Source organism: Xiphophorus hellerii, chromosome 5 (assembly GCF_003331165.1).
Source record: "Xiphophorus hellerii strain 12219 chromosome 5, Xiphophorus_hellerii-4.1, whole genome shotgun sequence".
NCBI lineage: Eukaryota > Metazoa > Chordata > Actinopteri > Cyprinodontiformes > Poeciliidae > Xiphophorus > Xiphophorus hellerii.
The window spans coordinates 11,172,220-11,199,483 of record NC_045676.1 but is presented as its reverse complement, the minus strand read 5'-3'; the positions used below and the strand labels follow the sequence as shown (position 1 = coordinate 11,199,483).

At 37.8% G+C, this 27,264-nt stretch overlaps 1 protein-coding gene across 1 annotated transcript in view; it reads right to left on the bottom strand.

The window, feature by feature from the left end:
* The window catches only part of palm3 (paralemmin 3), a 38,838-nt gene extending 13,260 nt beyond the window's left edge, over nucleotides 1-25,578 (bottom strand). The window contains exon 1 of the mRNA XM_032563794.1: nucleotides 25,135-25,578. The gene's annotated coding sequence lies outside the window, so the exon portion shown is untranslated. The remainder of the gene's footprint in view (nucleotides 1-25,134) is intronic.
* Between the last annotated feature and the right edge of the window lie 1,686 nt (nucleotides 25,579-27,264).

The following is a 27,264-nucleotide window of genomic DNA, read 5'->3' as shown; positions in this document are numbered from 1 at the left end:
TTGGCTGTCATCTGAAGAGAAGAATCAAAGAGCATTTCTGCACAAGTCCCCAAACTCCCGCAGTCTTGTTCCTGCAACATCAGAGACTGAGTAGGCAAGCTGATGAGTGGGAGCAAGATCAGAGGCAGAGGCTCAGGTTCAGCCTTCACAGTTGGCAAAGTGTGTAATTTGGCAAGCATAAGGCAACATGTGCCCTTAACTACAGAGCTCCTCTGACCCACAGTCCCAAATAAAAGCTACAAGAACGTCCCCCTTCCGATCCATAGTTAATCTTCAAGTTTTGTCGTGACATGTTGTCTGAGAAAAGGAGCAGAGGAAATATTAGGTTTTCCCTGCAGCTAACACTAAATTGGAAAATATTTGAGTTCTGCAAAACCCAAAGGTATAAGAGAGCTTAAAGGATAATAATACATAGCAACAAGCTCCTCAACACTATCATTCTTGTGCTCTCACAAACTACAAGAACAAAAAAAACCCAGCTCAAATTTCTGGTATTATCAATTGAAAGGACAAACGAAAAAATCTTACGAAAAGCTAGAAATGTACATTTATTGACAATAATTTTACCCAAACAGTCGTTTTTCAAACCCAAACCTTTTGAAAACCTTTTTCAGGGTTTGATAATTATACAACCTGGATTTTACAAACAAAAGTAGATGTTAAAAAAAAAAAAAGTGGTATTGTGAATTCTTGCCAGATGCACTGCACTCAAACACTCCTATTCATCCCACTGTTATTTTAATTTTCAGTACAGACCAGGTCAGCGCCTTTCCAACCGCTTAATATTAACTTGCTTTGGCTCATCCGAAATTAGTTGTGACAAGTCCTTGGGGTCGTGGTCCTCTCAATTTCAACCATCTGTCAATAAGAAACAGCTGAGACACGGCCAAAGCTCAAACCTGCCATAAACTGGAAACTGCTGGATCATCAATATCACTTTCTACTCCTTCATGCTTGACTGAAAGTTGCAGGAAATAAAGTTTTAATCACTGTGCCAACTATCAATGTTAATGGCAACATAATGCTCTGGGGTTGTTTTGTTGCCATGGATAATAGCGTTTTGTATGTGGGGAGAACCTTTTGTTTGCTGAAGTTGAGCCAGATGAAGTAAAAAACTTTGCCACTTGAGGAGTTCTGGGTAGGACGTATTTACAAAACAAAAAAAGTTCATCTTCACCTTAAATGTAAAATGTATATTTTTGTAAACTCTCTTTACTGTTGATGATTATTTCAATAATCAATTAATCACAATTAATTATTTCAGTCCAAGTTGACTATCTTAAAAAGTGAATAATTCCATTCAAGAGGAGGGAATCACATATTCAGCTAGGATGCTAGAGCCTTGATGATGGTCACAAAAAGTGTTTGGTAAAGTTGTAACATTTACCCAAATATTATTGGTATGTATGGAAATATCTGAGCTATGGGTTACAGACAATTCATAAAATTGTGCAAATAGTTCTTGATTTTTTAAAAATTGCTTTACAGAGTGTTCTCTGTCATCATTCCACTCTGAAAAAAGAGCAATTCAAATAAACCATTGACAGCCCCAAAATATATAATTCATGGCCATGATGAGTGTACGCAAATTTCAGGCTGCAACTGTAGATCTTCTAGTTATATATATATTGTATATATAACTAGAAGATCTATATATATATATATATACTGTATATATAACATGTGCTGTGTGTGCTGATGCTATGCTGCACACACCCAAGGAGCTCACACACTCTACAAATGAGGTCTCTCCTTTCTTCCCAGAGGGGAGCTCTGCACAGCACAGGCTATTGTTGCTCCCTCAGAATGGAAGATCTTCCAGGGCCTTAGAGGATGTTAGTTATCATAGATAGAAACCTCATCTTCTTGATGCCAGAGGGATTCCTCCTGGCACCCTCCAGGTGTAAGCGGGTGGGTGGATGGGGGTGAGGGTGGGAGGATTACAAAGAGGTCCCTCATAAACGCTGGCAAACACATCGGTGTGCTCGAAGAGAAACAGGAATAAAAGAAAAAGAGAGAGAGGAAACGGTGGAAAAAAGTCTAACCTGCTTTTCATCATGCAACTCTAAAAAAAGATGCACACAGACGATTCAGAAACATTCCATCGATGCAGAGCAACAGAAGTAGAAAAAGACACAATTTTTCCATGGAAGGCTTTTGAATGACTGAAGGTGCAGTGACAGCTTACAGTATTAGCCTCCGTAGGGAGTGGAGGCTTGTATCTCATCAGGACTTGAGGAGAACGCCTAGAATAGCAGTCTGAGATAAACAAGCAAACACAAACCGAGGCTTTGATGAGGAGGTATTGAGCAGCTCCCTGAAGACACGCACTGACTTCAATAATTAAGCAAGATACAGGAGCACAGAGATGGGAGGGCTGACAAAGTCAAAAAGTTAGGAGATGGTAAGAAGATGGAAGGAAAGAAAAAGACAGGAAGGAAATGAGGCGACACGAGGTGTAGCACCTGGTTAGCTGGTTTGGGCTTCGGCTCTGTTAACGTCAGCATGTAGGGAATGAGCTGTGACAGGAAGGTAAATGTAAACATGAAAGAAGGCATCAGGAGGTTTCAGAAGATTCTGAGCTCTGTGAACCAGAGTGGTTCACAACACTCTCTCTACGTCAAATCTTTAATGACTGAAATAATGCTTTTCATCAGATGCATGCATACTAGCCTGCCTATAACACAGATGTAGGTTATGAATTCAAATCATGCTAATGGACATTGCGTCTTCTAGAGCATTTTGTGCCCCCCCAAAAATCTATGAAAACAGCAGCCCGACACAGCATAACTCCTCCACCCATCACACAACAAAAAACAGCAAACAGCAGCAATTTAAAATAATTAAAAAAAAAACAACAAGTTATATCTGCTTTTTACACAGACGTGCCATATTTGCTGCATAATCAAGCCGCAGTCAATGTATAATTTAACTTGTTAGACTGTCAGGAACCTTTTCCCTCAACCAGGGTAGTTCAGAGCTATGATTTATCCTCTCTCACCCCAACCCAAAGATTATGTTTCAGTAACAATTCTTAAACATAGTTGGTATCATTTATTAAAGATCAGTACATTTTACACTTTTCTTATAAGAGATCTTAATGCTGTTTCACAGAGTAAAAATAACCCTGATAATCCTCCTCTTCATCTCACTTTTACTACAAATGCAAGTGAATGTAGAAGTCTGCATCTTTGATCATTTAATATTTGCTACAGTTATGCAGAGATTGGGATCTTGTTTATCCAAGTTATAGGCTGAAGCTGTTAAAGTTTCGTTGCTTATAGTTTTATTATAGAAAACCCATGTTTTTTATTTTAGAGAAGGAGCCTTTTATTTTCCATTTCTCTTTTATACACTTGGCAGCAGTGTGCAGAAGAGAGCCAGACAACCCTCTCAGCGGCAGCAGATGTAATTTACATATCGCAAACACTACACAGCAGGGAAAAATGCACAACAAACAGCCCAGGGGACGTTAAGGGTTCAGGGTAGGTAAGTTCCAGGGGATAAAGGTTCAGGGTAACTTAATGGTGACGTGCCTAATGATAAACTGATGAGTCAAATCAGGAAAACTGGAATCCAGAAGGTGGAATAGAAGATGTGAATAGAAGCAGAACAATACACTTACATGTTGTATAATATGTACAGTGTTTAATGGGCAGTGCTCACATTTTGAGAACAGTCAGAAGTTGTTTTTTCATTTGAATTCTTTGATCTGACCATGGATCTTCACACCTTAACTGTGAATGTTCACACGACTCCCACAATCATCACGAAGAATTAAGAAGGAAGAGCAGTTTACAAATTTGGTGTGGGACTGAACCTGCACCTCTGTTCAGTCAGATTAAATCAAGCATATCTCAAAGAAATAATGATTCCAGACTCAGAATACAGAACACTATGGTAATATTTTTTAAAAAATATATTAACAAACTTACTCTTCATGACAAAGTCGTAAGAGAAAACCATGAAAAGAAACAGAGATTAGTAGCAAAAACCCAGCAAGGATGATTCTCCTATAGAACCTCATAAAAAAGAAGCTCAGATTATTTACATCAGACAAAGTTTAGCTTTTAAAATGTATCCACTCACAGGATGATGGGCTACATCGCTAAGCAGTCCCCTGGCACTTGTTGATGCAATGAACTGAGGTAAAACCACCAGAAATTAGGCAGGCTGCAGATGTATCTCTATATGTAACCAACGTGTTACAGATTTGTGTCATTTATGAGCTTTTGAAATGCATGAGAGCATATTAGTGAAGTAGGAGGACACAGCCTTCCACTCCCTACAGAGATCACAAATGTGAGTCCAAGCGGTCATCACCTGGAAAAACACCATGAAGCTTAAAATGTCTTAAATTAAGACAGCAGTGAGCTGTTGGCTGTTTTCTTTGTAAAATGCGATATACATTAGGAAGCAAATTACCATCGTCTGTATTGATCTAAAAAGTTTTATGATGTGGGGACCACAGCTGACAGCAATTACAAAAGCTAAGCTGTTAAAAGCCTCTTGGTGTGCCAGAAAAAATGTCGCAACAATCCAATGTCTGTTTTTATGTGCTATATAAATACATTTACGTTGAGATTTTAGTAAGACCTGATTCTTGTCAGTTTTTTTCAGAAATATGCATTTTCAGCAAACTTGGAAAGCGGAAACCTTGGGGGTAACTCCAAAGATTCCATAGAATTTTGTCATTTTGTCAAGTTGAGAAACAATGTCATTCTCTGTTTGTCGATTACAATTTTCAGGAGTTTTTGCTGGATCACAGCACAGATGGATAGTTTAATGTCCAAGATCACATCATTTACATTGGTATTCCTGCAGACCGATGTCCTGATGTCACAATTGATTCATTTATGTTTGGTTGTTTATCAAGAAATTGTTTATTTCTTGATAAACAACCCAGCCAGAACCCCAACTGGTTCTGGCTGGGGGAAACCCCAACTGGTACCCCCACAACTTTCTCAGTTGTGGCTGAGAAAGAACTAAAATATCAGGCCCATACCCAGAGCTGGCATTAAGCAGGATCACTAGTTAACTACAGATTGGCAGAAAACCCACATACAAAGGAAAGAAACTTAGCTCAGGTTTGACCAGGTTAATCATTTTAGCTTTTGAGCTAGTGCTAATTAAATGCAGTTGAGGTTCCTTAAATGCAGAAGCTGAACTGACGATTATACAAATTGCATTGCATTTAAAAGGTATTCATAGCACCTTTTTCAATTTGTTAGTTTTATTTCAAAATAGATTAACTACTACCTCGGCATTTAATACTCCAGAATGACAACACGTGATTTCTTACATTTGCGCAAATACCTTTAGAAGACCAGAAAAAAAAAAATCACATGTATGCAGCCTTTCCTCATTATTTTATTGATGCACCTTTGGCAGCAATTACACTATCAAATCTTCTTGAGTGTGATGCCACAAGCTTTGCACACCTGTCTTTGGGAATTTCCATCCATTCTCAACCTCCAATGAAGCTGAATCAAATCAGTGGTTCCACTACCAGGCCTCTGTGGAGCTGAATGACATGCTGATGAGGGAATTCAAGCATTTGATTCAGGTGTGTTGCTGACGGGCTGCATCTAAAAGTTGCAGGATAGGAGTTTCACTACAAGCTAATGCATTTTGATGATTCAATCAGCTGGATGTGACCTTGCATTTGACCAGGTTGATTCTGTTTAGTTACTATAGAAAAGAGGCACTTTTGAAACAAAGTTTTTACTGGAATATTTAAAAAGAAAATGGACATAAAATCTTAACCAAAAGGTAGTTGCTTTAAAATTATATTTGAATTTATTCAAATATATTGCATTATAAAGCAGTCGTTAATGCAGACAGACTTAAATCTTGTCCCCATAGAAGTCCAGCTGCCTCTCAAGTCTCTGCAAACTTTTCAGCAGTCCTTCTTCCCACCCAATTGCAAAAGAATGCGGTGTATATTTGCCAAGCAATGGATGTGTGCATGTTTATATAACAATGTATATTTGCTTTGCGAGGTGTTAGGAGAGCTGCACACAAAGCACGAGTTTAGTGACATCAGCTCTGTGGAAACAGATGGCAGAGCAGAAGGGGGTCTGGAATGCAAACTATAAGAATCGGCAAGTATTAACAGCTCACATTTTGTGACACCGAGGAAGTACATGATCAGATCAATGATCGAGAAAGGAAAGATTAGTGTGTTCCAGTTTCAACAGTTGAAGCCAAAGGTTTGCATACACCAAAGAGACATTTTCTGTTTGCTAAATGCCACACCAATGAGACAGAGAGATTTATTTATTAAAGTCTTCAAAATCAAAGTTTAGAGACAGTTCTACAGTATTTGGTAGGATTGTCTTTGGACTGTATGACTTCGGTTACATGTTTTGGGTTTCCTTCCACAAGCTTCTCACAATAGTTTGCTGGAGTTCTGGCTGGATCGTCCTGACAGAATCAGTACAACTCAATAAGATTTGTAGGCCACTTCGCTTGTAAATGCTTTTTCAAATGTGGCTACAAATTCTCTACAAAGTGAGATCAGGTCTATACGATGGCCACACCAAAACAATCCTGTTCTTGTTTGTAAATCACTTTATAACCAGTTTGGCTGTATGCTTAGTGTCACTACTGGTTGATGTCTTTAAATGTTTCAAAATTTCCACATAATGTTCTTTGCTCATGATGACATGAATTTTATGAAGTCTATCATTTCTTCCTACAGAAAAACAGCCCCACAACATGATACTGTCACTCCTATGCATCGCAGTTAGGATGTTACAAGCATAACCCGCTTTTCTCCAAATGTAACACTGGTTATTATGGCCAAAAAATTCCACTTTAGCTTTTATCAGATTATAGGACACATCTTCAAAAATGAAGATCTTTCTTCCTGTGTGCACTGGTAAACTGCAATATGGCTTTTTTTAGGTTTCGTTTGGTGTAATGACTTCCATACATTTCAAGGTGAATGTTAATTTGAACGTTTTGAACCAAAACACGTTCAACTCTGGGACTAACCTGTTTCCTTCTTGAGACACATGATGGTTAGATATTCCCATAATGCCATCATAATTATACTTCTTTATAATTAGTAGAACAGATTAATGTGGAACCTTAAAGCATCTTGAACTTGTTCCCAAGGATGAACCAGACTTACTCTTCTTGTTTGACCCATTGTGTCAAACAAGAAAGCAGGTGTGGCATTATAATACATCCACAGGTGTGCCTCCAATGTGTCAGTTAACTTGTAAGAGGTTTCCACTGCCATGACATCATCATCTGGTCTTTCATTCATTATTTAAAAAGACAGCAATCATTCTGTATTTATCGTTGTGATTTTCAAGAAATCAATAAATCTCTGAAATATTCTTTTTCTTATTATTGACATTTAGCAAATATAAATAATTTTTGTAATTTTAACTAAATAAAACAAGAAATGTTTGGTCTGATTTCACTTCAGACAATGAGAAAAAAATGTGAGATTTTTCATTCAGTGCATGCAAACTTCTGGTTCCAACTGCATAACACAAGGTTTGGCTGCATTTTGTCATCTAAACAAGGTGAGCGGTGACTTTTTAAATCACAGTCGACAAGCAAAGGGAAGGTCTTAATTACTTTTGGGAAGTGAAAATTGCACAAAGTCTGACACCCGACAAAATTGGTTTTTCCAACAGAAAAGTTGGTTTTGAAATGGATAAAGCAGGCTAACATCAGGGAAAACCAAACAATTTACCAGGAAACCAATCAATTTAAAAGAGCTCTGCTATGTCTGACAAGAAGCTTGATAAAATAGTAGTTTGCGAATGGACACAAAAAGAGGAGTGTGGTTTCTCTGCAACTTGCTTAGTGACATTTAGTGACCAAATATGGTCGAGGTGTATGTATATGTTTGGCATTATATACATGACTTTAAACTTGTGTGGATGGCACAAAATCCACGCTAAATTTAAACATGTGCATCCGATTGTTAAAATTCACTGAAGTTTAATCATCATTCCACCCTGGAACATGTGTGCATAAACATATCATTGCAAGCCCCAAATTAATATGAGATACCTGTTCATGATGAGTGCTTACTTATAAACTTTTGACTGTAACTGTATGCATTTAAATTTTGAGTATCTGCACACAGAAGGCAAAGAAAACTCTAAAAAAGAAAAAAAAAAGAAGCTCCATGCACAAAACAAATAAATGGTTCTGAATATAGTAGAGATGGTGTGGGGGCAGAGAGCGTCATTAAAAGGCCACAGTGTGACTTTCCCTATTGTACGATAATTATGCTGCTGCCTGCCCTGCTTCACAGAAAGCTGAGGTTTCTGCAGTGTTTTTCTGAGACGTTGCCGAATGGAGGTGGGAGATCACTATAAAAGCAAAAACTGTGCAGGAGGTAAAAACCAGCATGGCTTAGAGAACCAAAATTCCTTTTCTGAATTAGAATATTTATGATTTTGTTTTTAAAAAGTCTTATTACATAGCATACAGTGAATATTGCAGGGGTCCATTTAAGTACTTATAAACTTGGGATAACAGAAGACTTAAAAACAAAGCCTGTCCTATTTCGAGTGAAGACAAAAATTCAACCCGAGTCGTTTCGAATTTCCTGCGAAACAGACGGAAACCAGGCCAAGGCCATTGGAAATTGAAAATATCCTCCTACCCATGTGTTTAGGAACAGGAAGAGCACAAACAATGTCGACCAGACGATTAGAGATGGAACATGCAGTCGCACGATCCCTGAACCTGAGCATCCTCTGCTGTCATCGCCCGCCATCGCTCAGGAAAAGCCCGACTCAAACAGGCAGCAAGCCGTAAAGCAAATTCTTAGATAGAACTTCAATTGCAGGCGGGAGAAATGAAAGAGGCAATCACTCTGTAGCTTGAGAGATGGACGGAGTGGATTGTTGTAAAAGTGCTTTTTCATCAGTTATTGATTTTTAGTTGCTTTACAGACTCTGCAGCAGGAATCACATTATTAGAGATGGATATCCTGCGTATTGAGATAGAAATAAATCTCTCACACAGTGGAAGGCTGTGTGTCTGCGTGTACCGTACATGTGTGGGTGGTATGGGTGGAATTTGTGGAGCCTGGATGGCACTGCTGAAACAGCACAAGGTTCTTCTGATTGACAGTTCAGGTCAGCGGAACGAAAACACTACATTCCAGCTCTGTGCGTGTCTGTCTGCAACGTTCTGGACAGCTATATGTCACAGCTAATGGACAAGGGAATTTTGGAGCATGCAAGGTCTAACTGCTGTCTGACATCTACACCTCTTGAATCTGTTCACATTTTGGCCCCTTACATCCATAAACACGGTGCATTATTGTCAAGTGGGAGAAAAGTGACTGATGGTTTGCTTTTTTTTATTCCAAATAAACAAAAATGTGAAAAGTCTGCATTATATTTATGTTCAGCCCCTCTGAGTCAATACTTTTAACACATTTGTGATGCTACAGTACGTGCATGTCTCTCTTCGCACTGAATATTTTTTTTTTTGTCTACTGATCTTTGCAAAATAGCTGAAGCTAAGGCTGGGTTGGATGAAGACCTTCTGGAAACAGCTATGTTTTCTAGTTTTATCAAATATTCCCATTTTGATTTCATGACTGGGCCATTCTAAAACAAAAGTATGCTTTGATCTGAACCTCTGATGGCTGCAGTTACAGCCATACCAATGTAATAAAGTTACACCAAAAATTACAACACAGAATCATACATCAGACTACGTCTTATGTCTAAAGAAATTAAGACATAAGTGTAATTTACAGAGTAACACATTATTTGTTTTGGTTTAGATTTCATTTATTTACACGGTCAAATAAGACTGCATTCTAAAAAAAGTGTGCACTATTTAGTTAACCTTGTTATGTGTGTCTGACTTGATTTAATCTTTTTGTTTTCTGAGTTACCTTTGGCTGGTGCACTAAGGTGTAAAAAAGGAGCTGATTAGAAGATTGTGGGGAGGGGATTTGCTCATGTTAGTTTCAGATAGGTGTTTGTGCATTTTGTGGGCTGATGAGCTTTAATTTACGTTTCCCTTCTGTCTCATTTTAGAAGGTCGGTTTGATTGACTTAGTGTTGTTTTGTTTTTGTCCGTACTTTGAGTAGAGCTCTGCTACTTATTTTATGGGCCTATTATCTTGTTCCATTTTGTATAGTTTACCCAAGTGTGTTTATTTGCTGGACAACTGATTTTCTCCTAATCAACCATCCAGCAACCCCGTCTCTGTAGGAGAAAATAATCCCCACAGTATGATGCTGTCACCACAAAGTGGGGATACTTTCCTCAGGGCGATTTGGGTGATGGGCAGTGTTTTCACACACACACACACAGAGTGTTTCCTCTTGGCAAACACATACAATCTGGGTCTCATCTGACCGCAGCACCTTCCCCTCAGTACAGGAAACTGCCAACACAATTCTTATGGCTTTCAATCAGCAATAACTTTCTTCTTTTCACTCTTCAATAAAGGCCAAATTTGTGAGGTGCGTGGTTGATAGTTGCCTGGCAACAGATTGTCACAGCCAGGCTGTGAGAATCCCCCAGAGTTACAACGACCCTCATGGCTGCTTTCCTGATTAATCCTCTCCTTGCCCAACCTGTTAGTCCAGGTGAACGGACATGTCTTGGTCGGTTTGCAGTTGTGCCAAACTCCTCTTCATTTGCTCAGTGAAATGCTTAAGTATACATTTCATACAACTTAATCATTTTAGCTTCTTCACAAAATTCTGACCTATCTGCTGGTTTCTTTTGTTCACTAATGCTCTCTAACAAACATCTGAGATCTGCATTGAAAAGACGCATTTATACCGACATTAAATTCTGTACAAACCGACTCCAATTACCTATTAAGTGACTTCTGAAGAGCTTTATATTCACCAGATTTCATTTGGAGGAACCATAGTAAAGAGGGAAAATGATGTATGATTTACCTTGCACTTCACAACTCTGCATTGCTCTATTACAAAAAGCCCAATAAAACACAGACGTTTGTTGCTGTAGCGTGACGAAATGTGAAAAGGCTATGAGTGGCAGCGAGGTCCACATAATGTGTACATCTCTGAACACACAAGAAGTTAATCTGCCTGTCACATAAATACCTGTGGGTTAACTTTTGAGATACATACAGTAAGCCTGCTCAAATGATCACGAGGGAGAATGTAAGCTTCAGAGCTTCAAAGGAATGACTGCAAGGGAAAAATCAAACGAAATCTTCTAACAGGTCCCAGTGTTCAGTGGTTAGGAAGTTTAATGCACTGACAATCTGACTAAACAGTGTTGAGAGAAGAGACGGTGATAAAAAAGCAAAAAATAGCCCTCAAAGAAGCAAACTCCCTTTGCAATTATAAGAGAGATTGAGGGGGATCAACGGTGAACCATCAGGCTTCACACATACACACTGACTGACACGCCGACATACAAAAGAACACACACACATAAGACTAGTGTGTGTGCAGTACAGAGTCTCTGTTGAGCAGGAGGTGGATAGATCTTAGCCTTTGCCTGCTGCTGCCCACTGCAGAAACAATTGTACACAAAACAGACACCCACCGCTCTCCGTCTAAACTCTGCTGTGGCTGCTCAGGAATGCAATGCGACAGCTGTTTCCAAGTTTCACTGCTAAATCGGTAATGATTTCCTTTGGTCTCCCTCATACTTTTGCTCAGATTAATGCAGTCAGAACAGAGAGAAGAAAAATCATATTTAGTTGCATGTATTTCATTTGCAAACAATCAGTTTGGTAAATGAACTAAGAAACTGCAGAAATAAGCTGTGGCTAGACCAAGCATGTGACAATTGACATTGGTGTCAACTGAAAACAAAACCTGTGACATGTAATCTTAGAAAATAGAGGCTAGCAGACCCACATCTAATTGTTGCAACTTCTCCCCATCAGAGTCAGTGTATGTAGTGAATAAAACTTCCAGTGCAATGTCTTATTCTTGAATCGTTCAGCAGTATAATTCCAAGAGTCAATTTTCAAACTAAAGCAACTGATTATAAGAGTCTTGTCTTTAAACTATTTCCCTTCCTTCCTCTTAAATCTGAATGAGTTCTCTAAAATGACATTGTTTGGGCTTTTTAAAGAACTTAAGAAAACTGACAGTACTTTCTTCGGAACCCCTAAGGATAAAACTACTATTTACCATGATAAAAACTTCTCACAGTTGAAATGAAATCATCATTAAAACTTATTTTAGTACAGCCTGCAAAAAAGATAATAATAATACATCTAAATGTACACAATGCAAAAAAGAAAGATTTTTTTCAATTTTTTTATTATGCATTCTGTGAAAACATTCTGAAGTTTATCAAAATCTGCGGAATAATTGCAAATTAGATCAGAAGTTTGAGATTGTGGTCAACATCGTCCAAATGTTGGTCCAGCAATCCATTTCCTAAACAAACTAGGGGATTTAAATAATAATTCATGCATACTAAAGATATTTGATATTTGGTAAATTGGTTCAAGCTTCTTCCTGTATTCTCACCACATTAGACATGGTTACCAGACATTTTTATTCTAAATTAAACTAGAAACACAAGCAACATCTCTAATAACTCCTATTTAGCAAGCCTCGCGACAAGGTCAAACAAGTTTGTTTACTTCTTACGCCTCCTGCCAAACATACAGATGGCTGAAGTAAATCTAATTAGCGAAAATGGCTACACAAAAGCTCTTTGAGTGGCACAGTTTTTGGTGAGGTTTTCTGATAAATAAACTAAGCCAAAATCACCATCTACCAGCTGCATCTGCACATTTGAAAGAACAGATCTGGAAGGGTGTAGGATCTTGAAAATTCTGACCAAAGCAACAAATATAAATGATCCACTCATTCCATGAACAAAAAGGGCTACAGCAATTAGCAGAATTATCCAGAAAAATAAGTCTAAAATATTATACTTTTTTTTCTTCCTGGGAAAGCTAAAGATAAACAACATGAGCCCCTATTCTGAAGGGGAGTTCACATCGATTCCACCAAAAACCAGAGCATGCGGCAAAGCATAGCTCCCTGAAACTGCAAACTTTCCAGTTTTGCTCTATTTACAGATGCACTGTCACTGAAGAAACTACCCTTAACTGGGCTGAGATCAGGTTCATCTTGGTGCGCTTCAGTGGAACTCATCCAATGTATTTTAATGGCAAAAACTGATAAGGATCAAGCAATGTACCACAGCACTCATATCCAGCCGCTCACACAGATCTGCCATCACTTCAACCCACAAAACCAAATTACTCTTTAATAAGTCAACTATTACAACTCTGAGAGAACCTCATTAGTCGGCTCATAATATGTCAACTTCCACCTTGTAACCACCTTAATAATGAACAATATTTTCTGTTTGTTGTTTTCTTTGTTTTGTATTTGTTCACAAACGTAATGTACCACACATGTATCTTCCACTCTGATATATATATATATATATATATATATATATATATAAACAGAGGCAAAGCTTGTAAGCATCACAATACTGTCCCAACTTAGAAAATTTGCAGTGGCAGTGACTTGTGAAGTGTTTCGGTCCAGATGGAATGGTGCACTTTTTAAAACGGATGCCATCATGAGGAAAGAACCTAACGTGAAAATAATGACACAACGTTTCAGTATATTAGTCATGAAAAATGACCTTCATAAGATTTCCATCACACAGTCCTGATCTTAGTCCAGTAGAAAATTTGTTGGCAGAGCTGAAAATGTGTCTGTGAGCAAGACTGCCAACAAACCTGCCTAAATTACAGCAGTTTTGTTGGGACAAATGGACCAAAACTCCAGAAACCTGTTGTAGGAAGTTTGTGACAAGACACTCACCCAAGTTTTTCATTTTAGAAGGCAATTGTACCAAATACAATGTAAACCTCTGAACTCAAAGAGAAAAAGACTCTAAAAATCTCTCTCTTGGTGTTCTGACTTAAACCACTTAGAAATAGTTTGGGTAAATGAGAGAAAATATCATGGTTTAGGTCATCCAGTGTATCTAAATATTTGGTTTTAACTGGATAATAAATCTTAAATGGCTTAAACTGTGGTTTATAAAAACATATAATTTAGTCTGAAACAATACACAAGCTGAGACAGAACTCTCCATTGCCCCTAATTAAAAAAAATTAGTCAGTTTGGGCTGAATTTCAGTTCAGTGCAAAACCATTTGTTCTCAACTCCTCTGAGTGATGACCTTGTTCAGAGCAGGAGACAGTGGTTTATCAACTGCCCCCTTCCCCGCCTCCCTTTGCAGTAAGACAGTTAATCAGTGTTCCTTTATTATTTTGGGACACACAAACTCTGTCTCTCAACAGCTTTATCTTAGAAACCCTGTGCAAAGGCAGCTGAGGGACATATTAGAATACAGGGTAAGAGGGAAAGCAGCATTTTAACCTTGATGTGGAGTGCACTGTGTTTAACTCTGCATATGGGTGATTACTGAAGGTAAAGTTTCCTTCAGACACCAACACAACATTAGTGAACTATATTAATTAAAGCTCTTTATCCTGAACATCATACAAAGTAGTGTGCAGATGGAAATGTACTTTTGGGATTTCTCAGTCTTTTAAAAAGCTTAATCTGACTCAGCTCTAAGAAGAACCTAACAACAGAAGGATGAATCCCACACACACACAAGAAGGAGAAATGGAAAATCCTGCAGGCAACCAGAAAGGTTCAAATGTGCAACAGAACAAAAAGTTGAAGAAGTGATGAGAATAGGGGGAAATCAGGTTGCGAGGCACCTGTTCTGACAAGTCCTAACAAGCAACTGAGGCTGTGAATTCTCAAATATGTTCTTCATCAGGTTCCCACTGACACATTGTGCTGTGCCTGTTTCCAGCCTGTCAGTATCTTAAGTGTAGTCTTACTCAAGACTTGGGGCTTTTTCCAGAGCCAGAGTACAATAATTGTGCTACACTGATGATTAAGGATAGACTGTTCATAATTATAAAGTTAAATCAAAGTTTTAGGCATTTTTAGCAAGGACAACAAGAAAGTCTACCAAGGAGTGGAAATGTACTGGGTGCACAGGGATAGTTCCCAATATCAAGGCTCTTTAGTTATTGGTAGCCTATGGTTCTTCTAATGAAGTGCCAAAGAAAGTGACTTCCTACACTTTGACCTCTTACAGGAGAGACAAACTCCAGTTTTTGGAAATGTCTCTAGAATTGATTAACACAATTCTATAGAAACTAAAGCAGTGCTACCCATTACTATTCTTAAGGCAATGCTGTTTTGAAGCAATAGTTGACAGTGTCATGTGTGTTAAGCAACTGTTGACAGTCCCAATTTGACTACTTACCCAGCTAATATTATCTTGTTATACTCCCAATGAAACAAAGTCTTGGACAGTGAGTAGGCAGAAATTAAGTTTGAAAGACACACCAACTTCCTACAACAAATATCAGTATCTAAAAACCATTCAGCACGACTGTTCCTTCTACAAAACTTTGTTCAGCCATGATAAGGGCTGGTAGAAGTAGCAATCACTGTCTCATTGTTCTCCATCTTTCTCTCTCTGAACTCAGCTCTAATGATAAGGGCATTAACAGACAACATGTCTGATATTTCTGTTGGACTTCTCTGACTTGATTCTAATGAAGCAACAAGTTGTGCAATTTGTCATATTGTATAATGCAGCATAACAGTAGTTACTATCTTAACTAACATTACACCCTGAAAATCCTATGGCAGTTCATTCCTGCTGTTATGCAACATCTGAATAAATTCACATTTGTGAATTTATGCAATTCACAAATCATGAAAACACCAAGTAAAATTCACAGTGAAGCTGGTGCAGTTGCAGCAGCATAAATAAGGTTTGTCTTGACTGCTTTGGCTTTTTGAGAAAAGAAAAAGTCTCTCAACTGTGAGTTTTGAGCAACTTTAGAATCTTTCGTGGCAAATCTGCAGAGTATCTGTCCATTTTTATCCAGAGACAGATGGCTGCAATTTATCTGTTCAAGCTTTGCTGTGGTTTAATCGCTCACCAAGCAATTTTACAAAGACCAAACTACAGGAATTAGAAGCATGTTTTGACAGGTGGTAGTCCTAAAGAGAAACAGAATAACATTAGGCAAACGCGCTGAAATGAAAACTATCTTGTTTGGTGGGAATACTAATGCAGATTTGCTTCAGGCTCTATTTATTCACAACCTAAGCATAGAAGAGAAATGAAGCATTACCTAAACTGGAGTGAACACAGCCTGCTCAAACTCATCCATGATTTAAGGTTTTTAAAATTTTATGAGGATGTTTTTACTGCTGTACTTTTTGGACTTTAAAGGAAAATCTATATGGCACGTTTTGGCTTGCTCCAGTCCTTTGTCTCTGTGTGCAGGATTAATGTGTCTGTGTTTGCATTTCAAACAGGTTTGGAAAGGAATGCACGACCGGTGTAATCCAGCCTCAGTTCATTTTTGCCTATTGTCAAAGAGTCAAAAGACTGTGAGGCTGCTGTGCCTCAGATCTCTGGCCACAACAACACACATTTTTCCAGATAATCTGCAGGTTGAATCTAATCTGATTCATTAGGACGAAACAAAACAACATTACAGAAACAACATTCAGCACTGATTTCATATAATGCCACTTAAGCACCAATTCCCTGTATTTAAAAAAAAATTCAAAGTAAAATTACTAGTCAAGTAACCAGCTCTCAAATTGATTCACCTAATCAATTTCATAAGTAAAACAAACAAATTTCCTTCTAACTATTGAATTTGAAGTAAAAGTACTTTAAACTTCAATAGCTTAAAGTAATTCTAAGCTGTTATTATGAGTCCCAGATTCCCAGAGAGGTTATATAAAGCCTCTTACCTGTAATAAAAACATGTCATATTTCTGTGAGATTGTTGGAAAAGTAAATAAATCATCAGCAGGGTAAAAGCTTGCAAGCTAGATTGACTGTTTCAGTCCGGGTCATAAGTTAATATTTTTGGATCAGGTGAGTCTACTTGAATAACTTTCAAACAACTATGACTAGGCCTATCGCGATAAACAATAAATCAATTAATCGCACGATAAATTAAAACTATCAACCTCATTTAAATTATCGACTTTATCATTTCTTCCGGCCTTTTTCTCTTTCTGTTGATGACACTGAATGAAAAAAGGCTCAACTCCAATGCTCTCCGCTGACCCTCCTTCCTCATTTCCTTAGTGTAAAGCCCAGTGCACACTATCTTATCCTGCACGATCTTAGAGTTGTCGGCCGATTGTCGGCCCATTTTCAAAACCTGAGAGACCACACATAAGCCGACAGAAATCCTAGGTATAACGGTTCGATCGGGTTCGATCGTGCCGTGTGGTGTCCAACAATGGGAACAAAATAATGGCTACAAGTCCAGTTAACTAATTTTAAAACCAGGTATTAATCAATGCTTTACTACAATCTACCTGCAATGCATGTGGTATCAATTTCGCTCCAACTCCTCCCCTTGTCATTTCTATATTCTTTGCACAAAATGTTGAATAAACATTAATGTTGTTTCCACATATCATCTCCAATGTCCGCTGGACTTCGGGTTGCGCCGTGTCAGCTTTTTGGGATTCCCCTCCGTAATTTCCCCTCAGAAAGCACGGAGGGGAAGCCGCACTTTCTTATTTGCTACCTGTCACATTCAACATGCTGTGTTAACGCTCCCAGTCAGAGAAGACCCCTAATTTAGATCGGAGTGGCCATGACAATCTTCCGTAACACATCACACACTACAGGATGATCGGTTACGAAATCGCAAGCGACACGTTCTAAGATTATCGTAAGGGGAAAAATTGGGGCAAAAATCATATAGTGTCAACTATTGCATCTCTATTTAAATCTAATGATTACTGAAGGGCAATATAGTATACAGACTTCATAATCTGCACTCTTTTGGTTGAATGCAGTATTTATTTCCACTTTGGCTTTATGTTTAGTTTTTATTCATTTGTGTTTTTTGTTAATGGAGACTGAGAATCCATTTTATTTTTGTTTTTGGTTGTTTTATCAGTTCCAGTGTTAAGTGTTCTTTTGAAAATAAAGTGCATCTATCTTTGGCAGGATGTTGCATGCATTATTACGTTATTTCCATTGTACATTATATCAATGTAAAAAGGTCTTCAAACAATATTAGCGTTTATCGCAATAATTTTTGAGACAATTAATCGCTCAGCAAAATTTGTTATCATGACAGGCCTAACTACGACACCTGGAAAGCAAAGTGAGACCATCTTTGATTTCTGTTTCACAACTAACAGTGATGCAAAATTCAAAGGTTTTTGGACTGAAAAGTAGATTGGTCACGCTGGTGACCTGCTGTAACTCTATTTGGAAACAGATTTTGGGGTGAACAAAACAGCACCAAACATAACAACAGTCACTTCAGATTCTAGATCCTTAATAACCACCATCAGAGTTATATAGCTGCTGAGATCAGCTAAAACAGATGGTGCGAATACCTGCTAGGATTCACAACTCTAAGGAGGCGTTTGCTTTATCCACAAACTCAAGGTGAGATCATATATTGTGGAATAGGTAAGGGGACTTTAAAGAAGCTCTCTCAACAAATACAAAACTAACAATTTAAGCTTGACAGCTTATAACAGACTTTTTTATTTTTGAAGAACAGAAGTAGTTCTTGAGTTGGCCTGGTGTTGTGCCAGAATCGACTAATACAGACTTATCTTCTATAGAAAAGCATCACATTTTGGACTGCAGGTGCCTTCTGAATTTTATCTTTAATGTTTAAATGGACAAAATGATTTGCGATGTGAACAACACCCAGCACTGACAGAGCTAGACTTACAGAGCTCTAGCAAAGCAGGGAGAATGACTCATTTGTTTAACTGTATGCCCAGGTAGAACAATGTCTGACAGCTGCAAGAGAAATGAAATCAAATGAATTCCACCTCCTCTGATGTAAAATGTCCATATTGCACATGGAAAACACATTTCTAGCAGTTTGCAGAACAGAAGCTCAGCTACCAAAAAAGCTGACTCATTTCAGCGTGGGACTTAGATCTTCCTTTGGCACTCTGCACAATTCAGCAGCAGGTGAGTTTCCTCTAAATTAGTTGTAAACTGGCAGAGATATAAAGACATGATTTACCACGTAATTGACTACATAAACCACATCACAGATTAGTTCCGGCTTTGGAAAGATGTGCAACAGTAGACAGCTTCCTGGCACCACTTAGTGCTTACTATATATTAGTTTCTTTCATCACCAGGACACCAACCCTGCCAAAAAATATATCAAATCCTGCATTAACTGGCATTTTGCTGTCTTTCAGTTAATTCATAGCATAAAATGAAGAAATTAAATTAAAAAAAAAACATCCTGAACTTGGTCAGCTAATAATAAAATGTTGACTGAAGAGAGAGGTAGATCTTAATTGGTGGTTGCTAAAGCGATAATCAGTCCTGCCTGGCAGTAATCTCTTCCTTTCTCACTTAACTCGCGATTACATTTAATATGAAAGCAGCATATCATTTACCATTTTGGATTCTGACAGATTTACATTATTTTTATTGTTAACTGAAAGCATTTGTGTTCGATGCCAACCAGAAAATTAATGTAATGGCCTTTCTGAACAGCCTATAAAATTTATAAGATGTGCAGTTAAGCCAAAAATGATTTCATTATTCTCATTAGATGAATTTTGAATGGAAAAGACACATCCATTTTCCAAAAGATAAAAAGATGATGTACAAAGGGTATCATTATGGGGCAAAAGAAAATATTTTTATTTACATATGTGATGCATTTTTCAAATTTTTTTATACCCTTGTCTTTGTAGGGGTCTCCAAGATCTGCTGTGCTGGTGGTTCATAATCCAACACAGCTGAATCAAATGACTGAATTACCTCTTCAGCATGCCATCAAGTTTGGCAAATACCTGCATGTCAGTGTATAACATCTTGTATTGTTTAATAATACTTGCTACTGTGACTTCTCCAACTTGAAGGTATTCATATGTGGTCTTGTAGCCGAGTTGTGAACCGCCACAATGCACAGCCACAGGTCCTAGATGAGCGCTTTCCCTTAGCCATGACTTGTCACAAACCAGCTGCAGAGAATTGCTGCTTTTATCCTGCTGTGTTGATGAAAACATCTGTTCTCAAGTAAGTGTAATTAGGATGCTCTACAACAGTATGGCGTGCTATGGGAGGGTGTATAGCCTTGGATTTTCCCCACATACTCTCACAATTTCTAATGGATGTCAAGAATTTCAGACATGCTCTATCATATAAAGTGTAATCAAAGACAAATAGATTTTTTTTTTTTTTTGCCAAAGTCTATGGCACATTGTAGCATTTTGACAAACATTTATATACACAAGTCAGAAGAAACATCTTCATCAAATTAAAATAGCTTTAAAGGTACACCTGCCTTGTGGATGAACAATTATTGGGCTGAACTAGAAAAAATGTTGAACACATCATTGCTAAGAGTCCAAATATGAGCAGTATTGAGCTACTAGTTTACTAGTTCTCTAGATCAAACCTGTCCACATGACAGTCCTGTAGCAGTTGACAACAGGAGTTTTTTGATAAAAATTCTAAGCATTTTGAACAAATGTTTGACCAGATTAGAATGAAAAAGTCCTCAAATCAAGGTAACACCTGAGTTTTGCCTCAATTCCTTCTTCAACAATATTCCAGTGTGAAATTTTCTTTGCAATATATAGGTTCTATAAAGTAGAAATTTACTTTGTTATTGTTGACAAACTTTGTCAACAATAACAACCAGAAAACTGAAGATTCAGAACAAAACATCCACATAAGACCCACTGTTTCCCAGCAGAACTATTGAAAGCCCAGCAGCTCATCCCTTTCCACAGTACATCTGGGTCACATGACTTCTCTTTAAAAGTCTTTTGGACCATCCTACATTACATTTAAGTAAACAACAACAAAACATTTATTTGACCTGCTATAGTAATTTAGTTGTTTGCTCTACTCTGACAAGCACTAAATCTTTGTTTGCTACTTCATTTGCCAATTCACATTGGCCAACACAAATTTTGTCAATAATTATCAGGTTTTCTATCATTGATTACCATTTAAGTCCAACTGTGGAAATACAAGCAATGAGCAATATAATTTTTGCAACATCTTGCAACTCTATTGAATGCTGTAAAATTCCTCCACCCCTTAAAACAGAAATAAACAGCAAGAGTAAAATGAAAGAGAATTGCACTATGGTTCATATTTCAGTGATGAGGCATGGCGGGTATCTCAGACATGTTTGGACAGCTAAGATGACATCATGCAGAAACATGCAAGTCAGGTGAGCTCTGTGGGAAGCAATTTAGTCTATATTAGCACAGCAGACACAGGTTTAAGAGTGACACCTATACTTTTAAACTGAATGAGTGGGTGTATCCAACATTTTAACAACAGGTTTTAGTTTCTCTTTCATCATAGTGAAAATTTATAGTCTGGAAAAATGCTTATGATCCTGACAGTCACTAACTTTGGGCAAACTCCTACAACAAAAATAAAAATGTAAAAAGTAAAAATGTTGCTATTCAAAATCTTTCTTCAAAACCACTTGCAATTAAAATGATTTTAAAACAGAACCAATAGCAATTTATTGAAGTTCAGCTCATATCGGTAGCTTCTCCCGTTTGCTTTAACAAAAATGCATGCACAAAATGAAGGAGTATTGACTGAAATCTTTCAATCAATACTCACTTCGTAGACCTTCCTAATAAAGTACATGGATATAAATTTGTTTTGATTTACTTTCCCAGCTCCACATCTAGTCTGCTTTGTCTTAAAAATGTCATGGGACTGTGCCTTCTATGCTTGTTTTCTTGCTTCTTTTTAATGTGCAGAAAATTAAATTAAAGTCCAATTAACAAAGTATGTACTGTTTTGTGTATGACCTCTCTGTTTTTGTTCCATTATTCTATGTATACTCTGTTACCTGAGGCCAAATTTCTGCTTGCCCGTAACAGTAACCCTGAAGGGAAGTTTGTTTGTGTCCTGTGCAAATTAAGACAAAGAACAGCATTTATATGAAAAGAAGAGACTCTTAACCCCCAAAAAACAAACAAACCTCCTCCCGACCATTTTCATAGTTTAAAACAAGCTAGTCACCACACATAAGTTTGCTTCAGCTTGGAACCACAGTGCAGAGGGACATCTATAAATGTAACACGTCTTATGGTGAAACTGTACTGTACATGATTGAGACATATGCCGGAGGTGATGGGACAGTAAGGAATTTTCCTCTTGCTTAAAATTCGGCCTTGATCATGTTGGCCAGCAAAGAGGTGGAGGATTTAATTCATTCACTACCAGCCACTCTTTTGTCTCCTCTCCTTTATCTCTCAGTTTTTTAATCTATGTGAGCCTTGTCAGACTCTCATTCTCCTCCTGTTCTTTTTATTGCCATTTGAAAAGATAAGACACTTGCTGATTGGTGGTGCTGACAACCACAGTTTCATCTTGCCTTTTTATCTGCCTTTAATAACTATCCCACCCAGTACACTCCCCACTGTGCCCTTTTTGTGCATTAGAGGAGATTTTCCAGAGACAGATCAAAAACTAAACTTTACAACTGACGGCCTCATTGATTGGTTAAATGGTCAATATTTTAAACAACAATGGCAGACATCTTGAGGGTTATGCAGTGCTTGATTTGTGCTCAGAGATTAAAATTTCCAATTTAAAAAAAACGTGTCAGGATTGAAAATCTGAGGTTAACCACTAACCACAAGATCAAAGATCAATATGACTTACTCATAAATAAAAAATATTCATAGTTGAAGTTATAAACCGTTAGGATCTGAATTCTGTGTCAGATTTCTAATATCTAGGAGCAGAGGATACCATACCATGTTAGTGAGAGAAGGTTCAATCGGGTTTTACTACTGTTTTAAAAACAAAAATACTACAAATTTGATATTTAAGTAGTCTTTTCATTTCGCATTGAAAGAATTGGTTAACACAGCTATTAAACATGTTCCATGACTCCATGACAGACAGAGCTGGAAACTCAGAAGAATAAAACTGAGTCTTTGATACAAAAAATATTTCTTCCTGTTATGGGTTGACCATCTTTTTCTCTTGCAGTCTGAATGAACGACTAGCATGACTCGATATGTAAGTGTATACAGTTGCCTTTTAAGTAACTTCTTACATATCTCTGCTTCTTCCGATTTAATTTTAAACGTCTATCTGATACTGAAGGTATGCATTCTTCAGTCTTTTTCACTCACTAACATTGTTCACACTGAGGAGTGTTCATTACCTCTGCCTCTTAACATTCAGATGAGGGGAATTTCCTGATCGTGAAAAGAATACCATCCCCTGATCAAGCTAAAAATCAGCAGATTCCTGTCACCAGTGTATTAATCAATGCAACTTTAAGCAGAGTAACCAAATCTCACTGGCTTTCTGACTTTCAACTGGAACTAGATTAAGTCTGGTGTGACGTCATTTTGTGATGGGAGTTCCAGGCTAAACAGAAGACCCTATTAAAATAATGTTAAGTGTCTTATGAAAACATACTGAACAGGAAGGTAAGACAAAAGGGTGAAAAGATTTCTTTTGAACATGCTATAGAGAAGTGCTGACCAGTACCACCAGCCTGCTTTGGTCCTTTGACATTTCTTTGCATTCTTTCACCAGATCCTTAACGAGAATTTTTTTTTTTCTTTGAAACTGGGTAAGTGCACTTGTAAACAAACCTTCAAGAGACTAACTACCATCTGAGAGCCAAATTAAGCCGGGAGGTGAGTAACACCTCCTGGATGGGCCTTTAAGTACCTCAGTTCTTCAGTTTGACAGAAAGAGAAGCCACCCCAGCAGCCCCTACTGGTATCTCTTGCTTGTGAAGATCAGTATGCACAGCTGCATGCTAAGCAGCTCTGGCTGTATAAAGTCAAACAGATCTGGTGCGGCTGTCTAAAAGTAAGGAGGCAGCTTTGTATTTCACAGAATTTTGTTGAGTCAGAATGAGGAGGGGGGAAAAAAGTTGTGTGGTTATACTGACTGGCCTTATTTGACATCTTAATTTGAATGGAATGGGTTCGTTTTGGGGGGTGTTGCAAAATGCAGTTGCAACTATGGCCCTTCAGCCAATAACAACAGAGCAAATATGTCAAACTATTGCTTAATAGAATCTAAACTCCATGCAGATTTTGACTTGATGACAGAAAACTGATTTCAACCAGAATCCTTAGAGACAGGAATATATTGTGGCAAGTAATTGTAAACATAAAGTAAATATGTCATCTAGCAGAACTGCTGTTTAAGCCTTCTAATTGTTAGTTTAGTTGCTGTACGAAACTAACAATTGATACAGTTTGCCAACTACTGAACAAAGTGCCAACGTGGTCAGTTTTTCCTTAATTCCTTTTTATAAAGGTAATTTACAAGTTTATGATAACATCTTGGTCCTAAAAATGAGCTTTCACACACATCTGCCTCTGATAACATCACATAAGGCATAAGTCATCTGCTCAGTAATAAAAGCAATATTTTTTTTTAACTTTTCAATTTCACATTACTCTTGAGTACTTACAAATCCCACAAGTGTAGAGGTATAGCACTAAATTTTATGTGAGGCAAATAAGCACGGAAACAAATCCGATTGAAACATCTAAGCAGGAACATACACAGAAAACAATCAATGTCACTTTCATTATTCACAGCATTTATGATCATGGGTAAGAGGGCAATGAGAGTCAAACACTTCTCAAATACAAGGATGAACTCATTCATCTCAATCACTTCATAATGCGTCATAATCTATCCAAAGTTGCATGCCCTCCATACAGTTTACTAATGCCAGCTGAACTGCTCGCACCTCTTGTGATGTCATGAACCCAAATGCACACGCAGCAGAATTTGCTGTTCTTAACCCATTTTAAAACTTTGTGCAGGCTAATGTTAAATCCTACAATCGATATCCATACTTCACGACCCACATGTTGATGTTTTCTTGACGGGGTACTTTTACTTTTAATAATGACAAAAAAAATACAATAGTGAATGGTATCTTTAATTGAGGTCAGACAAGTCAACAGCGGCTGGGGCGGTCCAGACCTGGCTCGGCTCACTTCCACCAGCTGGCCCACACTCAAAAGGTGTCAGTCGAGCACGTACGCCGAACTTACTAAGACAAATTCATGCAAAAATGTTTCCAAAGCCGAGCCAAAGTGCACTCACCTGTTTAAGCTTTGCGTCTTGGAAAAAATACACCAAGTTTAAAAATAATAATTAAAAAACGCCAATCGTTAAAAAGTAAAGGGGATAATTATCTTGCTTCCAGGACTCTTCCCTTCGTGGCTCCAAAAGGAAGAGAAACAACACGAGTCAAAACACCTGAAAAGCTCGGCTTTCTTCGCTCCGCTGCGCAGCCACACGTTCGTCACATTGAAAACAGCGGGACGAGGCGACGTCAGAATTCAAACTTTCTTTAAAGTCCTCTGAAGTTAGCCTAAGGCGGGGAGCCACAGCCTGAGTGGAAAAGGTAACAATGTCCTCGGTCTTGCAGCGTCTTTATAGTCCGTGTGTGAGGAGGAAAGAGGTCGGTGTGAGCCGCACGGTTACCTGACTCCTCTCATTACGGCGAGGCCAGCCCTCCTCACCCGGCAGCCTCATGTTTCCTGTTATTTTCCCTCTGAATGGCAGCGGAGTAGACAGGCTCACCCCGACTGGGCTTCCCTCTAGGAACAGGTTGAGATGCTTTTTTACATAGCAGTTTAAATTAACATAATATTTACACTAACCTGCATCTCTCACTTGGTGTAAAAACAATTTAGTTTATTATTACATTAGCGCAGTAAGACCGTAACAATTATGACCCTAAGTTCTTAGAAGTACTAAATTTATATTTAAAGGCAAACATGCATCTTCACATTTTTAGTTGGTGCTAAAATAAGCAGATTAAAGCGGACACAGAAAAACTGGTGCACATTGTCATATTCAGAATGTCACAATATTTTAAGGGTGTCTTAATGACATCCTTAAAATATTCACTGGTCTGTGTAAAACAACAATGTAAGGCAGCTGAAAATGCAGCACATCCAAAATGCTGCTGCAAGAATCCTGGCTAACACTGACACAAATGAATATCACCACTTTATAAATCATTGGCCCAAGAAGATTTCTTACCTAGGACCTAACTCAGTGTTTCCATGACCAAAACTAAACAAGCCAAGGTAAGTTTCTATAGGCTCTTCAGCTTTAGAGCACACTTCATGAAAACCAGAGATGTTGCAGAAACTGTTGGCTCCTTTAAATCAGGACTGAAAATAGTTTTCTACTAAAGCTTTTAATAGTAGAAAAGCTCAAACTCCATCAACCACTGATGGAGTTTGAGATTGAAGATTACTTCAGGCTTTTTAACCAGTCTCTTAAATCTACATTTTAACTTTTGTTTCTTTTATGCAGTTATTTAGGTGTTTGACATATTTAGATCTCTTAAACACTTAAAAGGTTTTTCTCTCTGCTTTGATGTTTTGTAAAGCACTTTGGATTGCCTTATGACTATAGCTACAAAAATAAACATTATAAAAAAGGGGGAAAAATGTTACAGCATACAATACAATGACTAACACTTTGAACATAAATTTTAAAATTATGCCACAATTTCAGAGTTGTCGACAGATTCTCCCTCTCGAGTCGTTGATCTGCAGAGTTACCAATGCCATCTTGGCTGCTTCTGTGATTAATGCTCTACTTGCTCTGTCTGTCAGTTTAGGTGAACTCATTTTACTAATTAGCTGACTTCTGTCCCCTAATTGTTGCAGGTGTTGTCTGTTACATTAAATCCCAATAAAATGCAATAAAGTTTGTGAGTACAGCAAGAGATAAAGATAAAGGGTTATGAACATTTTGCAATGCATAGTAAGTTTATCTTCCAGTTCTTTCACTTGGATTGAATAGTAGCGGCACTGAATACAGTGGAATAACTGCCAGGGACAGTAAAGTGAAAGAGCGTGCAGTAGTATGATGATTAGCTGCCGGTCTGTAATAAAATTTTACGAGTACTTTAGATTGCTGTTATGATGATGTGTGCTATCAATGCAGTGCATGTTTTGCTTATTATTTTATAGGATGAGATTAAGCAATACACTTTGAATAAACCTCCAAGGAAACACTTCCGTATAAGTGACTTTTATGACTGCATGAAGCAATGCATCTGTTTAATATCCTTAGTTAGAAAACTCTTAAACTCGTGATTGTATGAGAAATTTTGCAGCATGTCAAAAATGAAAAGCTAAATTCTTCTGTTTATTTATTCATTTTTCATTTTGGCTGCAGGCAGAAAGACAGAGATTCAGTAAAAGAAGT